Here is a 21,828-nt window from a genome sequence, read left to right as displayed (position 1 = left end):
GGATAGTTCATTCAGACTTTTCACTGCAGAACCCATCACAACCAAGACAACCCCAAAGAGAAGCACTTATGAAGAACAGAATCATGAGTGGTTCCATCTGAAGTGATCCGAGTTGGAAGCTCACAACAATTTTGTTGTCAATTCACTCAGTAGATATTGTCCAACAAAACTGCCCCAACAAGTAGCACTTACTGAAAAAAAAACAGTCAAGTCAATGCTAAAGTTAGGGTAATTGTACAGACTTACAAGATGGCAATATTGTGTTTTATCAATATGGTATCCAAAAAGATTGATCTCTAAAACTACAAGAGAATGACTTCTAAAAATCAGAAACACTACCCCAACAAATAGCACTAACTGCATTTTAAATTCAAGTCTGTGCTTGAGTAAGGGTAATGCTGGTGATAAATATTTGAAATTCGGAACAGATTTTAGGCTAGTTCATTCAGACTTTTCACTGCAGAACCCATCACAACCAAGACAACCCCAAAGAGAAGCACTTATGAAGACCAGAATCATGAGTGGTTCCATCTGAAGTGATCCGAGTTGGAAGCTCACAACAATTTTGTTGTCAATTCACTCAGTTGATATTGTCCAACAAAACTGCCCCAACAAGTAGCACTTACTGAAGAAAATAAAAGTCAAGTCAATGCTAAAGTTAGGGTAATTGTACAGACTTACAAGATAGCAATATTGTGTTTTATCAATATGGTATCCAAAAAGACTGACCTCTAAACCTACAAGAGAATGACTTCTAAAAATCAGAAACACTACCCCAACAAATAGCACTTACTGCATTTTAAATTCAAGTCTGTGCTTGAGTAAGGGTAATGCTGGTGATAAATATTTGAAATTCGGAACAGATTTTAGGATAGTTCATTCAGACTTTTCACTGCAGAACCCATCACAACCAAGACAACCCCAAAGAGAAGCACTTATGAAGAACAGAATCATGAGTGGTTCCATCTGAAGTGATCCGAGTTGGAAGCTCACAACAATTTTGTTGTCAATTCACTCAGTTGATATTGTCCAACAAAACTGCCCCAACAAGTAGCACTTACTGAAGAAAATAAAAGTCAAGTCAATGCTAAAGTTAGGGTAATTGTACAGACTTACAAGATAGCAATATTGTGTATTATCAATATGGTATCCAAAAAGACTGACCTCTAAACCTACAAGAGAATGACTTCTAAAAATCAGAAACACTACCCCAACAAATAGCACTTACTGCATTTTAAATTCAAGTCTGTGCTTGAGTAAGGGTAATGCTGGTGATAAATATTTGAAATTCGGAACAGATTTTAGGATAGTTCATTCAGACTTTTCACTGCAGAACCCATCACAACCAAGACAACCCCAAAGAGAAGCACTTATGAAGAACAGAATCATGAGTGGTTCCATCTGAAGTGATCCGAGTTGGAAGCTCACAACAATTTTGTTGTCAATTCACTCAGTAGATATTGTCCAACAAAACTGCCCCAACAAGTAGCACTTACTGAAAAAAAAACAGTCAAGTCAATGCTAAAGTTAGGGTAATTGTACAGACTTACAAGATGGCAATATTGTGTTTTATCAATATGGTATCCAAAAAGATTGATCTCTAAAACTACAAGAGAATGACTTCTAAAAATCAGAAACACTACCCCAACAAATAGCACTAACTGCATTTTAAATTCAAGTCTGTGCTTGAGTAAGGGTAATGCTGGTGATAAATATTTGAAATTCGGAACAGATTTTAGGATAGTTCATTCAGACTTTTCACTGCAGAACCCATCACAACCAAGACAACCCCAAAGAGAAGCACTTATGAAGACCAGAATCATGAGTGGTTCCATCTGAAGTGATCCGAGTTGGAAGCTCACAACAATTTTGTTGTCAATTCACTCAGTTGATATTGTCCAACAAAACTGCCCCAACAAGTAGCACTTACTGAAGAAAATAAAAGTCAAGTCAATGCTAAAGTTAGGGTAATTGTACAGACTTACAAGATAGCAATATTGTGTTTTATCAATATGGTATCCAAAAAGACTGACCTCTAAACCTACAAGAGAATGACTTCTAAAAATCAGAAACACTACCCCAACAAATAGCACTTACTGCATTTTAAATTCAAGTCTGTGCTTGAGTAAGGGTAATGCTGGTGATAAATATTTGAAATTCGGAACAGATTTTAGGATAGTTCATTCAGACTTTTCACTGCAGAACCCATCACAACCAAGACAACCCCAAAGAGAAGCACTTATGAAGAACAGAATCATGAGTGGTTCCATCTGAAGTGATCCGAGTTGGAAGCTCACAACAATTTTGTTGTCAATTCACTCAGTTGATATTGTCCAACAAAACTGCCCCAACAAGTAGCACTTACTGAAGAAAATAAAAGTCAAGTCAATGCTAAAGTTAGGGTAATTGTACAGACTTACAAGATAGCAATATTGTGTTTTATCAATATGGTATCCAAAAAGACTGACCTCTAAACCTACAAGAGAATGACTTCTAAAAATCAGAAACACTACCCCAACAAATAGCACTTACTGCATTTTAAATTCAAGTCTGTGCTTGAGTAAGGGTAATGCTGGTGATAAATATTTGAAATTCGGAACAGATTTTAGGATAGTTCATTCAGACTTTTCACTGCAGAACCCATCACAACCAAGACAACCCCAAAGAGAAGCACTTATGAAGAACAGAATCATGAGTGGTTCCATCTGAAGTGATCCGAGTTGGAAGCTCACAACAATTTTGTTGTCAATTCACTCAGTAGATATTGTCCAACAAAACTGCCCCAACAAGTAGCACTTACTGAAAAAAAAACAGTCAAGTCAATGCTAAAGTTAGGGTAATTGTACAGACTTACAAGATGGCAATATTGTGTTTTATCAATATGGTATCCAAAAAGATTGATCTCTAAAACTACAAGAGAATGACTTCTAAAAATCAGAAACACTACCCCAACAAATAGCACTAACTGCATTTTAAATTCAAGTCTGTGCTTGAGTAAGGGTAATGCTGGTGATAAATATTTGAAATTCGGAACAGATTTTAGGATAGTTCATTCAGACTTTTCACTGCAGAACCCATCACAACCAAGACAACCCCAAAGAGAAGCACTTATGAAGAACAGAATCATGAGTGGTTCCATCTGAAGTGATCCGAGTTGGAAGCTCACAACAATTTTGTTTTCTATTCACTCAGTTGATATTGCCCCACTGACACAATGCAGCCCTGAAATGGGTCACATTTTGCATGAGAAAATTCTACCTATAACTTATCCTGTGGTTCCGGTGATCTTTTGGAGCATCTTCTGTGTTGTTTCCAGCTACAGTGGATCTGCTTCCACAACCATGCCAATCTTATATTGGAGTGGAGCCACACCCACCATACTCCACCTTCTTTTTCACGAAGTTTCAATGATCTTGATAATGGTTGGTAAAAGAAAGGCTCACACCTCCACAAAGAGCCCACCATCATCTTCATTTCATGCAGGTCTCCAAGTACTTGATTAGACTCCAACTGCTCATTTGACTGCCTTTCATGGAACAGTTTAGTTGCAAATGTATCACTATCCTTGAAACAACACAAACACAGTTGATTCAGCTGACAGAGTTGAAGTGATCCGAGCTGGGAGCTCACAACAATTTTGTTTCCTATTCACTCAGTTGATATTGTCCAACAGAACTGCCCCAACAAGTAGCACTTACTGAAAAAAAACAGTCAAGTCAATGCTAAAGTTAGGGTAATTGTACAGACTTACAAGATAGCAATATTGTGTTTTATCAATATGGTATCCAAAAAGATTGACCTCTAAGACTACAAGAGAATGACTTCTAAAAATCAGAAACACTACCCCAACAAATAGCACTTACTGCATTTTAAATTCAAGTCTGTGCTTGAGTAAGGGTAATGCTGGTGATAAATATTTGAAATTCGGAACAGATTTTAGGATAGTTCATTCAGACTTTTCACTGCAGAACCCATCACAACCAAGACAACCCCAAAGAGAAGCACTTATGAAGACCAGAATCATGAGTGGTTCCATCTGAAGTGATCCGAGTTGGAAGCTCACAACAATTTTGTTGTCAATTCACTCAGTTGATATTGTCCAACAAAACTGCCCCAACAAGTAGCACTTACTGAAAAAAAAACAGTCAAGTCAATGCTAAAGTTAGGGTAATTGTACAGACTTACAAGATAGCAATATTGTGTTTTATCAATATGGTATCCAAAATGACTGCCCTCTAAAACTACAAGTGAATGACATCTAAAAATCAGAAACACTACCCCAACAAAGTGCTATTGTGTATCACTTACTGCATTTTGAATTCATGTCTGTGCTTGAGTAAGGGTAATGCTGGTCAAAAGGTCAGACTTTTTCACTGCAGAACCCATCACAACCAAGACAACCCCAAAAAGAAGCACTTATGAAGACCAGAATCATGAGTGGTTCAATCTAAATGATCCGAGTTGGAAGCTCCCAACAATTTTGTTTCCTATTCACTCAGTTGATATTGTCCAACAAAACTGCCCCAACAAGTAGCACTTACTGAAAAAGAAACAGTCAAGTCAATGCTAAACTTAGGGTAATTGTACAGACTTACAAGAAATAGCAATATTATTTTTTATCAATATGGTATCCAAAATGACTGCCCCCTAAATCTACACCAAAATTACTTCTAAAAATCAGAAACACTACCCCAACAAATAGCACTTACTGCATTTAAAATTCAAGTCTGTGCTTGAGTAAGGGTAATGCTGGTGATAAATATTTGAAATTCGGAACAGATTTTAGGATAGTTCATTCAGACTTTTCACTGCAGAACCCATCACTACCAAGACAACCCCAAAGAGAAGCACTTATGAAGACCAGAATCATGAGTGGTTCCATCTGAAGTGATCCGAGTTGGAAGCTCACAACAATGTTGTTTTCTATTCACTCAGTTGATATTGCCCCACTGACACAATGCAGCCCTGAAATGGGTCACCTTTTGCATCAAAAAGTTCTACCTATAACTTATCTTGTGGTTCCAGTGATCTTTTGGAGCATCTTCTGTGTTGTTTCCAGCTACAGTGGATCTGCTTCCACAACCATGCCAATCTTATATTGGAGTGGAGCCACACCCACCATACTCCACCTTCTTTTTCACGAAGTTTCAATGGTCTTGATAATGGTTGGTAAAAGAAAGGCTCACACCTCCACAAAGAGCCCACCATCATCTTCATTTCATGCAGGTCTCCAAGTACTTGATTAGACTCCAACTGCTCATTTGACTGCCTTTCATTCCCAGATGGAACAGTTTAGTTGCAAATGTATCACTATCCTTGAAACAACACAAACACAGTTGATCAGCTGACAGAGTTGAAGTGATCCGAGTTGGGAGCTCACAACAATTTTGTTTCCTATTCACTCAGTTGATATTGTCCAACAGAACTGCCCCAACAAGTAGCACTTACTGAAAAAGAAACAGTCAAGTCAATGCTAAAGTTAGGGTAATTGTACAGACTTACAAGATAGCAATATTGTGTTTTATCAATATGGTATCCAAAAAGATTGACCTCTAAAACTACAAGAGAATGACTTCTAGAAATCAGAAACACTACCCCAACAAATAGCACTTACTGCATTTTAAATTCAAGTATGTGCTTGAGTAAGGGTAATGCTGGTGATAAATATTTGAAATTCGGAACAGATTTGAGGATAGTTCATTCAGACTTTTCACTGCAGAACCCATCACAACCAAGACAACCCCAAAGAGAAGCACTTATGAAGACCAGAATCATGAGTGGTTCCATCTGAAGTGATCCGAGTTGGAAGCTCACAACAATTTTGTTGTCAATTCACTCAGTTGATATTGTCCAACAAAACTAAGTAGCACTTACTGAAAAAAAAAAACAGTCAAGTCAATGCTAAAGTTAGGGTAATTGTACAGACTTACAAGATAGCAATATTGTGTTTTATCAATATGGTATCCAAAAAGACTGACCTCTAAAACTACAAGAGAATGACTTCTAAAAATCAGAAACACTACCCCAACAAATAGCACTTACTGCATTTTAAATTCAAGTCTGTGCTTGAGTCAGGGTAATGCTGGTGATAAATATTTGAAATTCGGAACAGATTTTAGGATAGTTCATTCAGACTTTTCACTGCAGAACCCATCACAACCAAGACAACCCCAAAGAGAAGCACTTATGAAGACCAGAATCATGAGTGGTTCCATCTGAAGTGATCCGAGTTGGAAGCTCACAACAATTTTGTTGTCAATTCACTCAGTTGATATTGTCCAACAAAACTGCCCCAACAAGTAGCACTTACTGGAAAAAAAAACAGTCAAGTCAATGCTAAAGTTAGGGTAATTGTACAGACTTACAAGAAATAGCAATATTGTGTTTTATCAATATGGTATCCAAAAAGACTGACCTCTAAAACTACAAGAGAATGACTTCTAAAAATCAGAAACACTACCCCAACAAATAGCACTTACTGCATTTTAAATTCAAGTCTGTGCTTGAGTAAGGGTAATGCTGGTGATAAATATTTGAAATTCGGAACAGATTTTAGGATAGTTCATTCAGACTTTTCACTGCAGAACCCATCACAACCAAGACAACCCCAAAGAGAAGCACTTATGAAGAACAGAATCATGAGTGGTTCCATCTGAAGTGATCCGAGTTGGAAGCTCACAACAATTTTGTTGTCAATTCACTCAGTAGATATTGTCCAACAAAACTGCCCCAACAAGTAGCACTTACTGAAAAAAAAACAGTCAAGTCAATGCTAAAGTTAGGGTAATTGTACAGACTTACAAGATGGCAATATTGTGTTTTATCAATATGGTATCCAAAAAGATTGATCTCTAAAACTACAAGAGAATGACTTCTAAAAATCAGAAACACTACCCCAACAAATAGCACTAACTGCATTTTAAATTCAAGTCTGTGCTTGAGTAAGGGTAATGCTGGTGATAAATATTTGAAATTCGGAACAGATTTTAGGATAGTTCATTCAGACTTTTCACTGCAGAACCCATCACAACCAAGACAACCCCAAAGAGAAGCACTTATGAAGACCAGAATCATGAGTGGTTCCATCTGAAGTGATCCGAGTTGGAAGCTCACAACAATTTTGTTGTCAATTCACTCAGTAGATATTGTCCAACAAAACTGCCCCAACAAGTAGCACTTACTGAAAAAAAAACAGTCAAGTCAATGCTAAAGTTAGGGTAATTGTACAGACTTACAAGATGGCAATATTGTGTTTTATCAATATGGTATCCAAAAAGATTGATCTCTAAAACTACAAGAGAATGACTTCTAAAAATCAGAAACACTACCCCAACAAATAGCACTAACTGCATTTTAAATTCAAGTCTGTGCTTGAGTAAGGGTAATGCTGGTGATAAATATTTGAAATTCGGAACAGATTTTAGGATAGTTCATTCAGACTTTTCACTGCAGAACCCATCACAACCAAGACAACCCCAAAGAGAAGCACTTATGAAGACCAGAATCATGAGTGGTTCCATCTGAAGTGATCCGAGTTGGAAGCTCACAACAATTTTGTTGTCAATTCACTCAGTTGATATTGTCCAACAAAACTGCCCCAACAAGTAGCACTTACTGAAGAAAAAAAAAGTCAAGTCAATGCTAAAGTTAGGGTAATTGTACAGACTTACAAGATAGCAATATTGTGTTTTATCAATATGGTATCCAAAAAGACTGACCTCTAAACCTACAAGAGAATGACTTCTAAAAATCAGAAACACTACCCCAACAAATAGCACTTACTGCATTTTAAATTCAAGTCTGTGCTTGAGTAAGGGTAATGCTGGTGATAAATATTTGAAATTCGGAACAGATTTTAGGATAGTTCATTCAGACTTTTCACTGCAGAACCCATCACAACCAAGACAACCCCAAAGAGAAGCACTTATGAAGAACAGAATCATGAGTGGTTCCATCTGAAGTGATCCGAGTTGGAAGCTCACAACAATTTTGTTGTCAATTCACTCAGTTGATATTGTCCAACAAAACTGCCCCAACAAGTAGCACTTACTGAAGAAAATAAAAGTCAAGTCAATGCTAAAGTTAGGGTAATTGTACAGACTTACAAGATAGCAATATTGTGTTTTATCAATATGGTATCCAAAAAGACTGACCTCTAAACCTACAAGAGAATGACTTCTAAAAATCAGAAACACTACCCCAACAAATAGCACTTACTGCATTTTAAATTCAAGTCTGTGCTTGAGTAAGGGTAATGCTGGTGATAAATATTTGAAATTCGGAACAGATTTTAGGATAGTTCATTCAGACTTTTCACTGCAGAACCCATCACAACCAAGACAACCCCAAAGAGAAGCACTTATGAAGAACAGAATCATGAGTGGTTCCATCTGAAGTGATCCGAGTTGGAAGCTCACAACAATGTTGTTTTCTATTCACTCAGTTGATATTGCCCCACTGACACAATGCAGCCCTGAAATGGGTCACCTTTTGCATCAAAAAGTTTTACCTATAACTTATCTTGTGGTTCCAGTGATCTTTTGGAGCATCTTCTGTGTTGTTTCCAGCTACAGTGGATCTGCTTCCACAACCATGCCAATCTTATATTGGAGTGGAGCCACACCCACCATACTCCACCTTCTTTTTCACGAAGTTTCAATGGTCTTGATAATGGTTGGTAAAAGAAAGGCTCACACCTCCACAAAGAGCCCACCATCATCTTCATTTCATGCAGGTCTCCAAGTACTTGATTAGACTCCAACTGCTCATTTGACTGCCTTTCATTCCCAGATGGAACAGTTTAGTTGCAAATGTATCACTATCCTTGAAACAACACAAACACAGTTGATTCAGCTGACAGAGTTGAAGTGATCCGAGTTGGAAGCTCACAACAATTTTGTTTCCTATTCACTCAGTTGATATTGTCCAACAGAACTGCCCCAACAACTAGCACTTACTGAAAAAAAACAGTCAAGTCAATGCTAAAGTTAGGGTAATTGTACATACTTACAAGATAGCAATATTGTGTTTTCTCAATATGTTATCCAAAAAGACTGCCTCCTAAATCTACCCCAAAATTACTTCTAAAAATCAGAAACACTACCCCAACAAATAGCACTTACTGCATTTTAATTTCAAGTCTGTGCTTGAGTAAGGGTAATGTTGGTCAAAAGGTCAGACTTTTTCACTGCAGAACCCATCACAACCAAGACAACCCCAAAGAGAAGCACTTATGAAGACCAGAATCATGAGTGGTTCCATCTGAAGTGAGTTGGAAGTTAACAACAATTTTGTTTTATATTCACTCAGTTGTTTTTGTCCAACAAAACTGCCCCAACAAGTAGCACTTACTGAAAAAAAACAAGTCAATGCTAAAGTTAGGGTAATTGTACAGACTTACAAGAAATAGCAATATTGTGTTTTATCAATATGGTATCCAAAAAGATTGACCTCTAAAACTACAAGAGAATGACTTCTAGAAATCAGAAACACTACCCCAACAAATAGCACTTACTGCATTTTAAATTCAAGTATGTGCTTGAGTAAGGGTAATGCTGGTGATAAATATTTGAAATTCGGAACAGATTTTAGGATAGTTCATTCAGACTTTTCACTGCAGAACCCATCACAACCAAGACAACCCCAAAGAGAAGCACTTATGAAGACCAGAATCATGAGTGGTTCCATCTGAAGTGATCCGAGTTGGAAGCTCACAACAATTTTGTTGTCAATTCACTCAGTTGATATTGTCCAACAAAACTAAGTAGCACTTACTGAAAAAAAAACAGTCAAGTCAATGCTAAAGTTAGGGTAATTGTACAGACTTACAAGATAGCAATATTGTGTTTTATCAATATGGTATCCAAAAAGACTGACCTCTAAAACTACAAGAGAATGACTTCTAAAAATCAGAAACACTACCCCAACAAATAGCACTTACTGCATTTTAAATTCAAGTCTGTGCTTGAGTCAGGGTAATGCTGGTGATAAATATTTGAAATTCGGAACAGATTTTAGGATAGTTCATTCAGACTTTTCACTGCAGAACCCATCACAACCAAGACAACCCCAAAGAGAAGCACTTATGAAGACCAGAATCATGAGTGGTTCCATCTGAAGTGATCCGAGTTGGAAGCTCACAACAATTTTGTTGTCAATTCACTCAGTTGATATTGTCCAACAAAACTGCCCCAACAAGTAGCACTTACTGAAAAAAAAACAGTCAAGTCAATGCTGAAGTTAGGGTAATTGTACAGACTTACAAGATGGCAATATTGTGTTTTATCAATATGGTATCCAAAAAGATTGACCTCTAAAACTACAAGAGAATGACTTCTAAAAATCAGAAACACTACCCCAACAAATAGCACTTACTGCATTTTAAATTCAAGTCTGTGCTTGAGTAAGGGTAATGCTGGTGATAAATATTTGAAATTCGGAACAGATTTTAGGATAGTTCATTCAGACTTTTAACTGCAGAACCCATCACAACCAAGACAACCCCAAAGAGAAGCACTTATGAAGACCAGAATCATGAGTGGTTCCATCTGAAGTGATCCGAGTTGGAAGCTCACAACAATTTTGTTGTCAATTCACTCAGTTGATATTGTCCAACAAAACTGCCCCAACAAGTAGCACTTACTGAAAAAAAACCAGTCAAGTCAATGCTAAAGTTAGGGTAATTGTACAGACTTACAAGATAGCAATATTGTGTTTTATCAATATGGTATCCAAAAAGACTGACCTCTAAAACTACAAGAGAATGACTTCTAAAAATCAGAAACACTACCCCAACAAATAGCACTTACTGCATTTTAAATTCAAGTATGTGCTTGAGTAAGGGTAATGCTGGTGATAAATATTTGAAATTCGGAACAGATTTTAGGATAGTTCATTCAGACTTTTCACTGCAGAACCCATCACTACCAAGACAACCCCAAAGAGAAGCACTTATGAAGACCAGAATCATGAGTGGTTCTATCTGAAGTGATCCGAGTTGGAAGCTCACAACAATGTTGTTTTCTATTCACTCAGTTGATATTGCCCCACTGACACAATGCAGCCCTGAAATGGGTCACCTTTTGCATCAAAAAGTTCTACCTATAACTTATCTTGTGGTTCCAGTGATCTTTTGGAGCATCTTCTGTGTTGTTTCCAGCTACAGTGGATCTGCTTCCACAACCATGCCAATCTTATATTGGAGTGGAGCCACACCCACCATACTCCACCTTCTTTTTCACGAAGTTTCAATGGTCTTGATAATGGTTGGTAAAAGAAAGGCTCACACCTCCACAAAGAGGCCACCATCATCTTCATTTCATGCAGGTCTCCAAGTACTTGATTAGACTCCAACTGCTCATTTGACTGCCTTTCATTCCCAGATGGAACAGTTTAGTTGCAAATGTATCACTATCCTTGAAACAACACAAACACAGTTGATCAGCTGACAGAGTTGAAGTGATCCGAGTTGGGAGCTCACAACAATTTTGTTTCCTATTCACTCAGTTGATATTGTCCAACAGAACTGCCCCAACAAGTAGCACTTACTGAAAAAGAAACAGTCAAGTCAATGCTAAAGTTAGGGTAATTGTACAGACTTACAAGATAGCAATATTGTGTTTTATCAATATGGTATCCAAAAAGATTGACCTCTAAAACTACAAGAGAATGACTTCTAGAAATCAGAAACACTACCCCAACAAATAGCACTTACTGCATTTTAAATTCAAGTATGTGCTTGAGTAAGGGTAATGCTGGTAATAATTATTTGAAATTCGGAACAGATTTTAGGATAGTTCATTCAGACTTTTCACTGCAGAACCCATCACAACCAAGACAACCCCAAAGAGAAGCACTTATGAAGACCAGAATCATGAGTGGTTCCATCTGAAGTGATCCGAGTTGGAAGCTCACAACAATTTTGTTGTCAATTCACTCAGTTGATATTGTCCAACAAAACTAAGTAGCACTTACTGAAAAAAAAACAGTCAAGTCAATGCTAAAGTTAGGGTAATTGTACAAACTTACAAGATAGCAATATTGTGTTTTATCAATATGGTATCCAAAAAGACTGACCTCTAAAACTACAAGAGAATGACTTCTAAAAATCAGAAACACTACCCCAACAAATAGCACTTACTGCATTTTAAATTCAAGTCTGTGCTTGAGTAAGGGTAATGCTGGTGATAAATATTTGAAATTCGGAACAGATTTTAGGATAGTTCATTCAGACTTTTCACTGCAGAACCCATCACAACCAAGACAACCCCAAAGAGAAGCACTTATGAAGAACAGAATCATGAGTGGTTCCATCTGAAGTGATCCGAGTTGGAAGCTCACAACAATTTTGTTGTCAATTCACTCAGTAGATATTGTCCAACAAAACTGCCCCAACAAGTAGCACTTACTGAAAAAAAAACAGTCAAGTCAATGCTAAAGTTAGGGTAATTGTACAGACTTACAAGATGGCAATATTGTGTTTTATCAATATGGTATCCAAAAAGATTGATCTCTAAAACTACAAGAGAATGACTTCTAAAAATCAGAAACACTACCCCAACAAATAGCACTAACTGCATTTTAAATTCAAGTCTGTGCTTGAGTAAGGGTAATGCTGGTGATAAATATTTGAAATTCGGAACAGATTTTAGGATAGTTCATTCAGACTTTTCACTGCAGAACCCATCACAACCAAGACAACCCCAAAGAGAAGCACTTATGAAGACCAGAATCATGAGTGGTTCCATCTGAAGTGATCCGAGTTGGAAGCTCACAACAATTTTGTTGTCAATTCACTCAGTAGATATTGTCCAACAAAACTGCCCCAACAAGTAGCACTTACTGAAAAAAAAACAGTCAAGTCAATGCTAAAGTTAGGGTAATTGTACAGACTTACAAGATGGCAATATTGTGTTTTATCAATATGGTATCCAAAAAGATTGATCTCTAAAACTACAAGAGAATGACTTCTAAAAATCAGAAACACTACCCCAACAAATAGCACTAACTGCATTTTAAATTCAAGTCTGTGCTTGAGTAAGGGTAATGCTGGTGATAAATATTTGAAATTCGGAACAGATTTTAGGATAGTTCATTCAGACTTTTCACTGCAGAACCCATCACAACCAAGACAACCCCAAAGAGAAGCACTTATGAAGACCAGAATCATGAGTGGTTCCATCTGAAGTGATCCGAGTTGGAAGCTCACAACAATTTTGTTGTCAATTCACTCAGTTGATATTGTCCAACAAAACTGCCCCAACAAGTAGCACTTACTGAAGAAAAAAAAAGTCAAGTCAATGCTAAAGTTAGGGTAATTGTACAGACTTACAAGATAGCAATATTGTGTTTTATCAATATGGTATCCAAAAAGACTGACCTCTAAACCTACAAGAGAATGACTTCTAAAAATCAGAAACACTACCCCAACAAATAGCACTTACTGCATTTTAAATTCAAGTCTGTGCTTGAGTAAGGGTAATGCTGGTGATAAATATTTGAAATTCGGAACAGATTTTAGGATAGTTCATTCAGACTTTTCACTGCAGAACCCATCACAACCAAGACAACCCCAAAGAGAAGCACTTATGAAGACCAGAATCATGAGTGGTTCCATCTGAAGTGATCCGAGTTGGAAGCTCACAACAATTTTGTTGTCAATTCACTCAGTTGATATTGTCCAACAAAACTGCCCCAACAAGTAGCACTTACTGAAGAAAAAAAAAGTCAAGTCAATGCTAAAGTTAGGGTAATTGTACAGACTTACAAGATAGCAATATTGTGTTTTATCAATATGGTATCCAAAAAGACTGACCTCTAAACCTACAAGAGAATGACTTCTAAAAATCAGAAACACTACCCCAACAAATAGCACTTACTGCATTTTAAATTCAAGTCTGTGCTTGAGTAAGGGTAATGCTGGTGATAAATATTTGAAATTCGGAACAGATTTTAGGATAGTTCATTCAGACTTTTCACTGCAGAACCCATCACAACCAAGACAACCCCAAAGAGAAGCACTTATGAAGAACAGAATCATGAGTGGTTCCATCTGAAGTGATCCGAGTTGGAAGCTCACAACAATTTTGTTGTCAATTCACTCAGTAGATATTGTCCAACAAAACTGCCCCAACAAGTAGCACTTACTGAAAAAAAAACAGTCAAGTCAATGCTAAAGTTAGGGTAATTGTACAGACTTACAAGATGGCAATATTGTGTTTTATCAATATGGTATCCAAAAAGATTGATCTCTAAAACTACAAGAGAATGACTTCTAAAAATCAGAAACACTACCCCAACAAATAGCACTAACTGCATTTTAAATTCAAGTCTGTGCTTGAGTAAGGGTAATGCTGGTGATAAATATTTGAAATTCGGAACAGATTTTAGGATAGTTCATTCAGACTTTTCACTGCAGAACCCATCACAACCAAGACAACCCCAAAGAGAAGCACTTATGAAGAACAGAATCATGAGTGGTTCCATCTGAAGTGATCCGAGTTGGAAGCTCACAACAATTTTGTTTTCTATTCACTCAGTTGATATTGCCCCACTGACACAATGCAGCCCTGAAATGGGTCACATTTTGCATGAGAAAATTCTACCTATAACTTATCCTGTGGTTCCGGTGATCTTTTGGAGCATCTTCTGTGTTGTTTCCAGCTACAGTGGATCTGCTTCCACAACCATGCCAATCTTATATTGGAGTGGAGCCACACCCACCATACTCCACCTTCTTTTTCACGAAGTTTCAATGATCTTGATAATGGTTGGTAAAAGAAAGGCTCACACCTCCACAAAGAGCCCACCATCATCTTCATTTCATGCAGGTCTCCAAGTACTTGATTAGACTCCAACTGCTCATTTGACTGCCTTTCATGGAACAGTTTAGTTGCAAATGTATCACTATCCTTGAAACAACACAAACACAGTTGATTCAGCTGACAGAGTTGAAGTGATCCGAGCTGGGAGCTCACAACAATTTTGTTTCCTATTCACTCAGTTGATATTGTCCAACAGAACTGCCCCAACAAGTAGCACTTACTGAAAAAAAACAGTCAAGTCAATGCTAAAGTTAGGGTAATTGTACAGACTTACAAGATAGCAATATTGTGTTTTATCAATATGGTATCCAAAAAGATTGACCTCTAAGACTACAAGAGAATGACTTCTAAAAATCAGAAACACTACCCCAACAAATAGCACTTACTGCATTTTAAATTCAAGTCTGTGCTTGAGTAAGGGTAATGCTGGTAATAATTATTTGAAATTCGGAACAGATTTTAGGATAGTTCATTCAGACTTTTCACTGCAGAACCCATCACAACCAAGACAACCCCAAAGAGAAGCACTTATGAAGACCAGAATCATGAGTGGTTCCATCTGAAGTGATCCGAGTTGGAAGCTCACAACAATTTTGTTGTCAATTCACTCAGTTGATATTGTCCAACAAAACTAAGTAGCACTTACTGAAAAAAAAACAGTCAAGTCAATGCTAAAGTTAGGGTAATTGTACAAACTTACAAGATAGCAATATTGTGTTTTATCAATATGGTATCCAAAAAGACTGACCTCTAAAACTACAAGAGAATGACTTCTAAAAATCAGAAACACTACCCCAACAAATAGCACTTACTGCATTTTAAATTCAAGTCTGTGCTTGAGTAAGGGTAATGCTGGTGATAAATATTTGAAATTCGGAACAGATTTTAGGATAGTTCATTCAGACTTTTCACTGCAGAACCCATCACAACCAAGACAACCCCAAAGAGAAGCACTTATGAAGAACAGAATCATGAGTGGTTCCATCTGAAGTGATCCGAGTTGGAAGCTCACAACAATTTTGTTGTCAATTCACTCAGTAGATATTGTCCAACAAAACTGCCCCAACAAGTAGCACTTACTGAAAAAAAAACAGTCAAGTCAATGCTAAAGTTAGGGTAATTGTACAGACTTACAAGATGGCAATATTGTGTTTTATCAATATGGTATCCAAAAAGATTGATCTCTAAAACTACAAGAGAATGACTTCTAAAAATCAGAAACACTACCCCAACAAATAGCACTAACTGCATTTTAAATTCAAGTCTGTGCTTGAGTAAGGGTAATGCTGGTGATAAATATTTGAAATTCGGAACAGATTTTAGGATAGTTCATTCAGACTTTTCACTGCAGAACCCATCACAACCAAGACAACCCCAAAGAGAAGCACTTATGAAGACCAGAATCATGAGTGGTTCCATCTGAAGTGATCCGAGTTGGAAGCTCACAACAATTTTGTTGTCAATTCACTCAGTAGATATTGTCCAACAAAACTGCCCCAACAAGTAGCACTTACTGAAAAAAAAACAGTCAAGTCAATGCTAAAGTTAGGGTAATTGTACAGACTTACAAGATGGCAATATTGTGTTTTATCAATATGGTATCCAAAAAGATTGATCTCTAAAACTACAAGAGAATGACTTCTAAAAATCAGAAACACTACCCCAACAAATAGCACTAACTGCATTTTAAATTCAAGTCTGTGCTTGAGTAAGGGTAATGCTGGTGATAAATATTTGAAATTCGGAACAGATTTTAGGATAGTTCATTCAGACTTTTCACTGCAGAACCCATCACAACCAAGACAACCCCAAAGAGAAGCACTTATGAAGACCAGAATCATGAGTGGTTCCATCTGAAGTGATCCGAGTTGGAAGCTCACAACAATTTTGTTGTCAATTCACTCAGTTGATATTGTCCAACAAAACTGCCCCAACAAGTAGCACTTACTGAAGAAAAAAAAAGTCAAGTCAATGCTAAAGTTAGGGTAATTGTACAGACTTACAAGATAGCAATATTGTGTTTTATCAATATGGTATCCAAAAAGACTGACCTCTAAACCTACAAGAGAATGACTTCTAAAAATCAGAAACACTACCCCAACAAATAGCACTTACTGCATTTTAAATTCAAGTCTGTGCTTGAGTAAGGGTAATGCTGGTGATAAATATTTGAAATTCGGAACAGATTTTAGGATAGTTCATTCAGACTTTTCACTGCAGAACCCATCACAACCAAGACAACCCCAAAGAGAAGCACTTATGAAGACCAGAATCATGAGTGGTTCCATCTGAAGTGATCCGAGTTGGAAGCTCACAACAATTTTGTTGTCAATTCACTCAGTTGATATTGTCCAACAAAACTGCCCCAACAAGTAGCACTTACTGAAGAAAAAAAAAGTCAAGTCAATGCTAAAGTTAGGGTAATTGTACAGACTTACAAGATAGCAATATTGTGTTTTATCAATATGGTATCCAAAAAGACTGACCTCTAAACCTACAAGAGAATGACTTCTAAAAATCAGAAACACTACCCCAACAAATAGCACTTACTGCATTTTAAATTCAAGTCTGTGCTTGAGTAAGGGTAATGCTGGTGATAAATATTTGAAATTCGGAACAGATTTTAGGATAGTTCATTCAGACTTTTCACTGCAGAACCCATCACAACCAAGACAACCCCAAAGAGAAGCACTTATGAAGAACAGAATCATGAGTGGTTCCATCTGAAGTGATCCGAGTTGGAAGCTCACAACAATTTTGTTGTCAATTCACTCAGTAGATATTGTCCAACAAAACTGCCCCAACAAGTAGCACTTACTGAAAAAAAAACAGTCAAGTCAATGCTAAAGTTAGGGTAATTGTACAGACTTACAAGATGGCAATATTGTGTTTTATCAATATGGTATCCAAAAAGATTGATCTCTAAAACTACAAGAGAATGACTTCTAAAAATCAGAAACACTACCCCAACAAATAGCACTAACTGCATTTTAAATTCAAGTCTGTGCTTGAGTAAGGGTAATGCTGGTGATAAATATTTGAAATTCGGAACAGATTTTAGGATAGTTCATTCAGACTTTTCACTGCAGAACCCATCACAACCAAGACAACCCCAAAGAGAAGCACTTATGAAGAACAGAATCATGAGTGGTTCCATCTGAAGTGATCCGAGTTGGAAGCTCACAACAATTTTGTTTTCTATTCACTCAGTTGATATTGCCCCACTGACACAATGCAGCCCTGAAATGGGTCACATTTTGCATGAGAAAATTCTACCTATAACTTATCCTGTGGTTCCGGTGATCTTTTGGAGCATCTTCTGTGTTGTTTCCAGCTACAGTGGATCTGCTTCCACAACCATGCCAATCTTATATTGGAGTGGAGCCACACCCACCATACTCCACCTTCTTTTTCACGAAGTTTCAATGATCTTGATAATGGTTGGTAAAAGAAAGGCTCACACCTCCACAAAGAGCCCACCATCATCTTCATTTCATGCAGGTCTCCAAGTACTTGATTAGACTCCAACTGCTCATTTGACTGCCTTTCATGGAACAGTTTAGTTGCAAATGTATCACTATCCTTGAAACAACACAAACACAGTTGATTCAGCTGACAGAGTTGAAGTGATCCGAGCTGGGAGCTCACAACAATTTTGTTTCCTATTCACTCAGTTGATATTGTCCAACAGAACTGCCCCAACAAGTAGCACTTACTGAAAAAAAACAGTCAAGTCAATGCTAAAGTTAGGGTAATTGTACAGACTTACAAGATAGCAATATTGTGTTTTATCAATATGGTATCCAAAAAGATTGACCTCTAAGACTACAAGAGAATGACTTCTAAAAATCAGAAACACTACCCCAACAAATAGCACTTACTGCATTTTAAATTCAAGTCTGTGCTTGAGTAAGGGTAATGCTGGTGATAAATATTTGAAATTCGGAACAGATTTTAGGATAGTTCATTCAGACTTTTCACTGCAGAACCCATCACAACCAAGACAACCCCAAAGAGAAGCACTTATGAAGACCAGAATCATGAGTGGTTCCATCTGAAGTGATCCGAGTTGGAAGCTCACAACAATTTTGTTGTCAATTCACTCAGTTGATATTGTCCAACAAAACTGCCCCAACAAGTAGCACTTACTGAAAAAAAAACAGTCAAGTCAATGCTAAAGTTAGGGTAATTGTACAGACTTACAAGATAGCAATATTGTGTTTTATCAATATGGTATCCAAAATGACTGCCCTCTAAAACTACAAGTGAATGACATCTAAAAATCAGAAACACTACCCCAACAAAGTGCTATTGTGTATCACTTACTGCATTTTGAATTCATGTCTGTGCTTGAGTAAGGGTAATGCTGGACAAAAGGTCAGACTTTTTCACTGCAGAACCCATCACAACCAAGACAACCCCAAAAAGAAGCACTTATGAAGACCAGAATCATGAGTGGTTCAATCTAAATGATCCGAGTTGGAAGCTCCCAACAATTTTGTTTCCTATTCACTCAGTTGATATTGTCCAACAAAACTGCCCCAACAAGTAGCACTTACTGAAAAAGAAACAGTCAAGTCAATGCTAAACTTAGGGTAATTGTACAGACTTACAAGAAATAGCAATATTATTTTTTATCAATATGGTATCCAAAATGACTGCCCCCTAAATCTACACCAAAATTACTTCTAAAAATCAGAAACACTACCCCAACAAATAGCACTTACTGCATTTAAAATTCAAGTCTGTGCTTGAGTAAGGGTAATGCTGGTGATAAATATTTGAAATTCGGAACAGATTTTAGGATAGTTCATTCAGACTTTTCACTGCAGAACCCATCACTACCAAGACAACCCCAAAGAGAAGCACTTATGAAGACCAGAATCATGAGTGGTTCCATCTGAAGTGATCCGAGTTGGAAGCTCACAACAATGTTGTTTTCTATTCACTCAGTTGATATTGCCCCACTGACACAATGCAGCCCTGAAATGGGTCACCTTTTGCATCAAAAAGTTCTACCTATAACTTATCTTGTGGTTCCAGTGATCTTTTGGAGCATCTTCTGTGTTGTTTCCAGCTACAGTGGATCTGCTTCCACAACCATGCCAATCTTATATTGGAGTGGAGCCACACCCACCATACTCCACCTTCTTTTTCACGAAGTTTCAATGGTCTTGATAATGGTTGGTAAAAGAAAGGCTCACACCTCCACAAAGAGGCCACCATCATCTTCATTTCATGCAGGTCTCCAAGTACTTGATTAGACTCCAACTGCTCATTTGACTGCCTTTCATTCCCAGATGGAACAGTTTAGTTGCAAATGTATCACTATCCTTGAAACAACACAAACACAGTTGATCAGCTGACAGAGTTGAAGTGATCCGAGTTGGGAGCTCACAACAATTTTGTTTCCTATTCACTCAGTTGATATTGTCCAACAGAACTGCCCCAACAAGTAGCACTTACTGAAAAAGAAACAGTCAAGTCAATGCTAAAGTTAGGGTAATTGTACAGACTTACAAGATAGCAATATTGTGTTTTATCAATATGGTATCCAAAAAGATTGACCTCTAAAACTACAAGAGAATGACTTCTAGAAATCAGAAACACTACCCCAACAAATAGCACTTACTGCATTTTAAATTCAAGTATGTGCTTGAGTAAGGGTAATGCTGGTGATAAATATTTGAAATTCGGAACAAATTTTAGGATAGTTCATTCAGACTTTTCACTGCAGAACCCATCACAACCAAGACAACCCCAAAGAGAAGCACTTATGAAGACCAGAATCATGAGTGGTTCCATCTGAAGTGATCCGAGTTGGAAGCTCACAACAATTTTGTTGTCAATTCACTCAGTTGATATTGTCCAACAAAACTAAGTAGCACTTACTGAAAAAAAAACAGTCAAGTCAATGCTAAAGTTAGGGTAATTGTACAGACTTACAAGATAGCAATATTGTGTTTTATCAATATGGTATCCAAAAAGACTGACCTCTAAAACTACAAGAGAATGACTTCTAAAAATCAGAAACACTACCCCAACAAATAGCACTTACTGCATTTTAAATTCAAGTCTGTGCTTGAGTCAGGGTAATGCTGGTGATAAATATTTGAAATTCGGAACAGATTTTAGGATAGTTCATTCAGACTTTTCACTGCAGAACCCATCACAACCAAGACAACCCCAAAGAGAAGCACGTATGAAGACCAGAATCATGAGTGGTTCCATCTGAAGTGATCCGAGTTGGAAGCTCACAACAATTTTGTTGTCAATTCACTCAGTTGATATTGTCCAACAAAACTGCCCCAACAAGTAGCACTTACTGGAAAAAAAAACAGTCAAGTCAATGCTAAAGTTAGGGTAATTGTACAGACTTACAAGAAATAGCAATATTGTGTTTTATCAATACGGTATCCAAAAAGACTGACCTCTAAAACTACAAGAGAATGACTTCTAAAAATCAGAAACACTACCCCAACAAATAGCACTTACTGCATTTTAAATTCAAGTCTGTGCTTGAGTAAGGGTAATGCTGGTGATAAATATTTGAAATTCGGAACAGATTTTAGGATAGTTCATTCAGACTTTTCACTGCAGAACCCATCACAACCAAGACAACCCCAAAGAGAAGCACTTATGAAGACCAGAATCATGAGTGGTTCCATCTGAAGTGATCCGAGTTGGAAGCTCACAACAATGTTGTTTTCTATTCACTCAGTTGATATTGCCCCACTGACACAATGCAGCCCTGAAATGGGTCACCTTTTGCATCAAAAAGTTCTACCTATAACTTATCTTGTGGTTCCAGTGATCTTTTGGAGCATCTTCTGTGTTGTTTCCAGCTACAGTGGATCTGCTTCCACAACCATGCCAATCTTATATTGGAGTGGAGCCACACCCACCATACTCCACCTTCTTTTTCACGAAGTTTCAATGGTCTTGATAATGGTTGGTAAAAGAAAGGCTCACACCTCCACAAAGAGCCCACCATCATCTTCATTTC

Source organism: Microchirus variegatus, assembly GCF_963457635.1.
Source record: "Microchirus variegatus genome assembly, chromosome: 11".
Classification (NCBI taxonomy): Eukaryota; Metazoa; Chordata; class Actinopteri; order Pleuronectiformes; family Soleidae; genus Microchirus; species Microchirus variegatus.
The sequence above is the reverse complement of the archived record's forward strand: the minus strand, read 5'-3'. Positions refer to the sequence as shown.